General features: G+C 36.8%; 1 pseudogene; it reads right to left on the bottom strand.

Moving 5' to 3' along the window:
• Positions 1-231: 231 nt before the first annotated feature.
• On the bottom strand, positions 232-1,151 carry LOC122427595 (annotated as a pseudogene).
• Positions 1,152-6,367: the final 5,216 nt, after the last annotated feature.

The raw sequence follows: 6,367 nt of genomic DNA, 5'->3' as shown, positions 1-6,367 counted from the left end.
GACATTTCACCCCAAAACAATCAACCAACAGCATAGACTTTCCAAATAGGGAACCAAAATCAAGAGCCACTTCCTTGGACTAACAGGATTAGGTGTTCGGGTGAGCTCTGGAATCTTTCTTCAGAATTACTGACATCGTGTGATTAGAGGAGATGAGGGCAAAAGAGCAAATGCAATGGAATACAATCTCTTTGATTTTTCTTAGAGTTGTCTCTGTTCACTACCTGAACATTATAGGTATTTCCCCAAAGTCCTCTTCACAGCTGCCTTCACCTCCTTGTTCTTTAGGCTGTAGATGAGGGGGTTCAGCATGGGCGTGACTCCACTGTACTGTACGGAGAGGAGCAAATCCAAAGAGGAGCCAGAGGGAGGCATGAGATAACAAAGAAACCCGGAGCCAAAGAACAGGATCACTGCGATGAGGTGGGAGGAGCAGGTGGAGAAGGCCTTGCTTCTGCCTGTGGTGGACCTGATGCTCAGTATGGTGGAGATAATACGGGCATAAGAGAAGATTGGGATGAAGGTTCCAAGCCCATGCAATAGGCTGGAGCAGAGTAGGATATTGGTAACAATAGAGATATCAGAACAAGACAGGGGAAAAGGGCAGGCAGCTCACAGGTGTAATGGTGGATGGTTTGGGCATCACAGAAATCCAGGCTAATAGCCAGGAGCACAATGACAAATGCATTGAGAGAGGCCAGGCCCCATGAGATCAACACCAGCCTCACACAGAGCCGGTTGCTCATCACCTGGCCATAGTGCAGGGGGTGGCAGATGGCAGCATAGCGGTCATAGGCCATCACTGAGAGCAGACAGGCTTCAGTTCCTGAAGAGAAAAACACAAAGAAGACCTGAGCCAGACAGCCCTCGAGAGAGATGGTTTTCTTCTCAGACAGGAGGTCCTTGAGGAGCTTGGGCAGAGTGACACAAGAGAAGCAGAGGTCCACAAATGATAGATTACTCAAGAAGAAGTACATGGGCGTGTGGAGGTGGGAGTCAGCCCTGATCACCAGCAGCATCGTCAGGTTCCCCATCATGGTCAGGAGGTAAATCACCAGGAAGAGCACAAAGAGCAGAGCCTTGATGCGGGGGTCGTCTGACAGCCCCGTGAGGACAAACTCGGTGATGGTGCTGTGGTTCCTCAGGGTCATTTGTGGAGGCTGTTTCCTTGGAATAAAATAGAAAGTGGGTGATATTGCCTATGATTGTCCCCATTCCTTACAGCATCATCTTCTCTTCTTAAACATCCCTCCCTGAGTTGTCTGAACTTGTGCTTACATATCTCAAAGCTGTCCTCACTATGTCTCCGTAAGAGTTGTTATCTTTTCTTGATACATAACAAATTTAGGTCACAGTCGTCACATACTTTAGAGAGTTCTATTCCTGTTCCACAGAGACTTACTGGACAAATAATATTTCTGGTTCACTCTAACATTAATGTTATTCAATTTTCATTACATGCTTTAAATTTCAGAAATTCTTAAAATCCATTGTACAACATTTAAAAAACCATTGTACAACATATGTGAGGTAATTGTTCTAAACCTTTTCTCCTCTCTAATATTTTTGTTCAAAATAATCCAGGGCTTCTTACTTATTAAACATCACATTAAATTTTAATAGATTTTTTTAATACAAAGCATTTTCTCATGTCCTGTCTCTGTTTATGCTGAAAGCAATTATATGAAGTATTTCAGACATGGACACTTATCTTCATTTTACCCCTTGGAAATATGATATAGAGACATTAACAACCAGTAGAAGAACCAGGAAATAACTTCCACAGTATTTCCCCTAAATTCTCATCCCAATATCTAGGTCTGGTTCACAAGAATAAAGATCACTTTTCCTATCTTTTAAAAAAAATTTTTTTTAATGTGGTAAAAGTCATTATAGAAACACTATTTTAATGATATTTAGCTGTACTAAATACCATATTTCAGTGGTACTAAGTCCATTCACATTGTTGTGCAACTTTCACCGTCATCCATCTCCAGAATTGTTCACTTTCTTAAACTGAAACTGTGTTCCCATTGAAAAATTAACTCTTCATTATCCACCCTGCTTCCAGCCCCTGGCATCTACCAGCGTACTTTCTGACGCTATGAATTTGACTATTCTAGGTACTTCGTGGAATCAAATCCATTTCTCCTGCATTGACATTCAGAGTTCTTCTTCCTCTGTCCTTAATCTATATTTTAGCCTTTTTGACCCCCTATGATACTAGAAAGGTCTTTTATTTCTCTCTTTGACTACATGGTCTTCTTTCAGGTTTTCTACTTTTTTATTCCACTGATTCAGACTCTCATGCACCGTCCAGCCTTACCTCAAATCCTGCTATTTCTTCAAAGCAAATATAGTTAAAAACCTGATCCTGTTAACAAAGTTCAAGTTCATCTTTGACCCATATCTAGGTTACCTGTTTGCTTGGACAGGCAGGGTACTGTTCACGTTTGTGTGACTTCAGCTAGTGGTGGTGATGCATAAACAGTTGGAGAATTCACTTTTGAGGAACCTGCTTGGATAAAATTGTGAATATTGTTGAAAGCATATGTCTTCTTGGGATCTACTGAAGCAAAGTGAAATGATACCTTTGTTCTGTTCTTTTCAGGAACTTGGTTATTTCATGTATTTGTGAACCGGGCTATCCTGAAAATTGCTCCCACTTTTCTACTTTCAGTCACAAGATGGATCTGACCATGTAACTTGGGGAGTTCAGCATCTCAACCAAGAATAGTGTAGCGTTTCTGAATAATATTTTTCTCTCATATGCTAACTTACACATTTTGTGTGGGTGAAGGCAGCAACTATTTGAATCATATGATATTGGGGGAATCACAGAAAAGGACCTCACCCTTCCTCATTCCTCTAAATATGAGCTCTAACTAAACTAAAAGAGAAGATGGTCAGCAAAATTAAAACACATATAGAAATTTCTAGGAAGGAAAAATAGAGGGGGGATATCAAGATATTTTGGAAGATATTACCATACTCCTGGTTTTACCTGGAAAGACAGTTCCTGTGTTCAGGTTTTCCCATTCAGGTAGACACATCATAGGTAAAGTCTTTCTATAAGTGAACCTATGTCACAAGAATCTGACTCTTCACAGCAGATAGCTTTTTTTTTCTTGCTATAACTGAGAATTGGCTATTAGAATGGTTCAAGCTTTAAAAACACTGGGAATCCCACAAAATTAAGATTACCTTTTGACTCCCTTAACCGAGAGCGGTGTTATTCTGCAATACAGGCCACCATGTGGAAGGATGAGACCAGTTTCTCAAAAGAAGTTCATATTCTGAACAGGTATATAGTTCATTAGAACTTCCTCACATGATCTCAGATCCAGCAACCTGCTATATCTTTATTTATTTCCTCTGCGATTCTGAGTACTTCTTAAGAATACCACTGAAGGAAAAAATTCTCTAACAGACCCAATCAGAGGGCCACCTGTTCTTATACAGCCAAGAGCTAGGTTGGTGCCCAGGGGAAGCTGGGTCAGTGCCCTGTACTCTCTGAAGCTTAGCCTGAAGCCTGATTTCAGACTCACTAATTGCATGTTTCCCTGTTAACTAGAAAGGTAAGTTGTAAGAGACACAGGGGAGTATTTGAAATTTCTGAATTAAAGCAATTATTTGAAGTCTAAAAAAGAACACATATTAGGCTGATAGAGACTGGAGAGAAAAGAATAAGAAAGGCATCTCCCCCCACCCCAGCTTTATTGAGATATAACTGACATATAATTTTGTCTAAGTTTAAAGTGTACAAAGTGATGGTTTGATACACGTATATATTGCAATTTGTTTCACTGCATGTATTTAAAAAAATCATTCCATGTAGCTTAAACAGGTAACTTACTGTTTAGAATTTTAAAAACTAAAAAAAAGTTATATTTTATATTGAAGTATAGTTGATTAATAATGTTGTGATAGTTTCAGGTGTATAGCAAAGTGATTCAGTTATTTGTATACATGTATCTTTTTTTTAACCACATCATGTTAGGTGACACATCCTTCACCTCTCATAATAACAATTTTTTGGTTGGTTTTATGGTGAGAATATTTAAGATTTATTTTCTTAGCACCTTTCAATATATGGTAGAGTGTTATTAAGTACAGTCACTATGCTGCATATTAGATTCCCAAAAATTATTCATCTTATAGCTGGAAGTTTAGTTTTAGATTATTTCCATATCTTGACTACTGTGAATAATGCTGCAGTAAACATGAGAGTGCATATATTTTTGATATCTTACTTTCATCTTTTGGGTACATACCCAGATGTGGAATTTCTGGATCATATGGTAATTATATTTTTAGTTTTTTGAGGTACCTCCATACTGTTTTCCATAATGGGTGAACCAATTTATATTCCCACCAATAGTGTACAAGTGTTCCCTTTTCTCCAACATTTATTATTTGTCATCTTTTAAATGATAGCCATTCTGATAAACATGAGGGGATATCTCATTGTGGTTTTGATTTTCATTTCCTTGATGATTAGTGATGTTGAACACTGGTCATTTGGATGCCTTCTTTGGGAAAAATGTCTATTCAGGTCCTTGGCCCACTTTAAAATTGATTTGTTTGATTTCTGTTATTGAGTTGTGTGAGTTATTTATATATTTTGAATGTTAACATCTTATCAGATGTATGGTTTGCAGATATTTTTTCCTATTACTTTGGTTGCCTCTTTATGTTTTTTTGTTTGTTTGTTTCTTTGGCTGAGCAAACATTTTAGTTTGATGTAGTTCCACTTATTGATATTTGCTAGTTGTTTGTGCTTTGGGTGTTATGTCAGCAAAATCATTGCCAAGACCAATGTAAAGGAGCTTTTTTCATATGTTCTCTTCTATGAGTCTTATGGTTTCAGGTTTTATAAATTTTATGATCTTTATAAGGATTTTTTTCAAATGTTTAATCCATTTTGAGTTTATTTTTTGTGTATGGTATAAGATCCAGTTTCATTCCTTCGCATGTGGCTGTCCAGTTTTCCCAATTGAAGAGACTATCCTTTTCATACTATATATTATTGTTTTCTTTGTTGTAAATTGATAGACTACATATGTGTGGGTTTATTTCTGTGCTCTCTATTCAGTGCCATTAATCTCTGTGTTCTTGTTTTTATGCCAATATCATACTGTTTTGATTACTATTGCTTTGTAATATAGTTTATAATCAGGAATGTGATGCCTTTGGCTTTGTTCTTCTTTCTCAAGAGAGCTTTAGCTATGCAGGGTCTTTTATGGTTCCATACAAATTTTAGCACTTTTTTCTTCTGTTTCTGTGAAAAATGCCATTGACATTTTAATAGAGGTTAAAATTAATATAGATATAGATTGTGTTGGGTAGTGTGAACACATCAACAATATTAATTTTTTAATCCATGATTATGGACTATCTTTCCATTCATTTTTGTCTTCATTTTCTTTCATCAATGTCTTACAGCTTTCATTGTACAGTTTTTTTTCAGCATCTTGGTTAAAGTTATTATTAGGTGTTTTATTCTTTTTCATGTATTTGTAAATGGGATTGTTTTCTTAATTTGTTTTTCTGCTAGTTTATTATAAATGTGCAGAGATGCTATACATTTTTTATATATTGATTTTGTGTCCTGCAAGTTTATGGAATTCATTTATGTGTCCTAACAGTTTTTTTTGTGAAGTTTTAGGGTTTTCTATATAAAATACCATGTCATCTACAAATAGAGATAGTTTTGTTTCTTCTGTTCAATTTGGATAACCTTTATTTATTTATACATCTAGTTAGTATTTAGCAAAACTTATTTGTTGTTACCTGGTTGCTCTGGCCAGGAGTTTCAACACTATTTTGAATAAAATTAGTGAGGGTGAGTATCCTTGCCTTGTTGCTGAATTTAGAGGAAAACTTTTAGTTTTTTACCTTTAAATATGATGTCAGCTGTGGCTCACCATATATGGCCTTTTATGTTGAGGCATTTTCCCTGTATACCTACTTTGCTGAGAGTTTTTTTAAATCATGATTGGATGTTAACTTTTATCAAATTATTTTTATGCATCTATGAGATGATCGTATGATTTTTATTATTCAATTTGTTAGTGTGGTATATTACATTGATTGATTTGTGGATGTTGAATTATCCTTGCATCTCTGGAATAAATCCCACTTGATTATGGTGTGGGCTTCCCTGGTAGCTCAGCTGGTAAAGAATCCACTGTGGAAAGCTCGGCGGAATAGACTCTGAAAAAAGGACACTGACAGCCTCTGTGGGAGACTGACAAAATTACTTCTACAGCGAGTCGTTTTATACATGAGAGCGGTTACACAGGTGGAGCTTGAGCACGTACGAAGTTAACAGCAAGTTTACAAAGTTCATAAGACACATAGACTC

This window comes from Cervus canadensis, chromosome 25 (assembly GCF_019320065.1).
Source record: "Cervus canadensis isolate Bull #8, Minnesota chromosome 25, ASM1932006v1, whole genome shotgun sequence".
In the NCBI taxonomy this organism is placed as follows: domain Eukaryota; kingdom Metazoa; phylum Chordata; class Mammalia; order Artiodactyla; family Cervidae; genus Cervus; species Cervus canadensis.
This window is presented reverse-complemented; position numbering and strand designations above follow the sequence as displayed.